Source organism: Protopterus annectens, chromosome 13.part0 (assembly GCF_019279795.1).
Source record: "Protopterus annectens isolate FY-2018-M chromosome 13.part0, PAN1.0, whole genome shotgun sequence".
Lineage (NCBI taxonomy): Eukaryota > Metazoa > Chordata > Ceratodontiformes > Protopteridae > Protopterus > Protopterus annectens.
The window spans coordinates 1,341,358,920-1,341,361,286 of NC_056747.1; positions in this window are offsets into that span (position 1 = coordinate 1,341,358,920).

The window sequence follows — 2,367 nt, forward strand, 5'->3', positions numbered from 1 at the left end:
TTAACATCATTTGCACTTATCTCCCACCAGGTAACAATCAAAATAACTTGAAGACCTACTAAGTTGTCTTTCCCTCAATTACCCACAAGAAACCTTACTACTAGGAGACGTTAACACTGATTGGAACCTATGCAATAATGCCAATCAATCGTCTCTGATCAACTTGCATGGTTTTACACAACTCATTAATTCTGGAACTAGAATCAACAAATCTAATAACAAAGAAAGTATCCTGGACTGGATACTAACAAATCGTCCACAGGATAATTATATAACAGGAACCCTACCTGATGACCTTAGCGACCACTCTCTAATATACATAATTAGACATAAAACAAATGTTAATATTCCCCCCCCAGTTAGCACTGCACGCAGTAAAAAACACTTTGACCAGGAACTGTTCCTAAATGAACTTAAACACTGTAACTGGGAACCTCTCAAGTCCCTTCCAATAAATGAAGCAGTATCCTATTTCAATAATACCTTCCTCACAACCCTTGACCATCATGCCCCTATCCGTAACATCAGAGTGAAAAATCAACCAGCAGTATGGCTCACAAGCCAGACTAAAAAACTTATCCTATCCTATCCAGGAATAAATCCTGGGCAAAATGGCGCACCTCGAAACACATAACTGATCATCAACATTTCAGGCAACAAAGAAACATAACAAAAAAAGCTATCCTACAGGACAAAAAGAACTTCTACATCCTACTACAAAAATCTTCCCTTCAACAACCTCAGAAGTTCTGGACTTCTATTAACAGGCTCATATCCCCAGGTAAACTAGACACACCACATCCACTTGGCTCCAACACTAATGACCCTACACAAACAGCAAATGCTTTTAATACTTTCTTTACTTCAGCTGTACAAAATTTAGCTAATCAACAAAATCCAGATACTGCCAACTTGCCCGCTACCAACCCCACACCCCCTCCATTCCACCTAGAACCAATATCCACCTCCTATATCTCTTCCTTACTTCAAAACTTAAACCTTCTACCCCTCAGCTGACAATTTACCAGGGAATACCTCCAACTAGGTGCCACAGCTATTGCCTACCCCATCTCTATACTTATTAATAGAACAATTAAAGAAAGTACTATTCCATCTATCTGGAAAAACTCACATATTATTCCCATTCACAAAGGAGGTGATTCTGCTGATTACTCAAACTACCGTCCCATAGCTCTACTATCTCCACTGGCTAAAATTATGGAAAAATGTATCCATAAACAATTAATTTCCCACCTTATCCACCATAATCTCTTATCCAACTGTCAGCATGGCTTTCGCCCTTTCCACAGTACTACCACTGCCCTTCTTTCCTTTACCAACTGTATCAACAAAAATCGCAACAATAATTCCCTGTCATCAGCACTCTTTGTAGACCTTTCTAAGGCCTTCGACATGGTCAACCATAAACTTCTACTTCACCTTCTAAAGTCCCTATCTCGATAATTCTGCCCTGAACTGGTTTACATCCTACCTGGATAACCGAAAACAAGCTGTACTCTGGCAGAATAATCTTTCTGAACTTCTTCCTACATCCCTAGGAGTCCCACAGGGCTCTATCTTAGGTCCACTACTATTCTCCATTTTTATCAATGATCTACATCTCTGTTCCCTTCTCCACCTGCATACAATATGCTGACGACTCCACAATCATTTGTTCAGCGTCTTCCCAAACTGAACTTCTTTCTCTCACGCAAAAATCATTCACAACTATAGAAAAATGGTTCTTAAACCATTGTCTTCTCCTCAACCCAAAAAAAAACAAATTATTACTCTTTACACCCTCACACTCATCTCCCCCTCTTCAGTTTACCTTGAAATCTAATAATGGTACCATTATATTTCCTGAGACTACCACCAAACTTCTTGGTATCACAATAGATAACCAATTAAAATTCAACACTCACATACACACTGCAATACAATCTACTAACAAAAAACTAGGATCCCTGTACAGAATCAAACAATTTCTTACTCCACTAGCCAGAACTACAATTGCAAGAACTCACTTAATCTCTACCCTATTATATGCCTCCCCCATTTACACCAACTTGTCTCAAAACAATCTTAAGAAACTAGCCAAATCATATAATAACATTGCCAGGTTTGCCACTAACTCACCATATAGGACACATCACTGTCAGAACCTTAAACAACTAGGTTGGCTAGAGTTACCTCACCTTTACAATTCAACCAACTTATTATTGCCCATAAAGTCCTTCATCAACCCAATAACACCCCAATTCTCTCCACACTCATAACACCATATTCCAACCTAAAAAGTTACGCTCTACTAATAAAATGCAGATGCAAACATCTTTCTCTTATAACTCTGCAGGAGACTCTCTC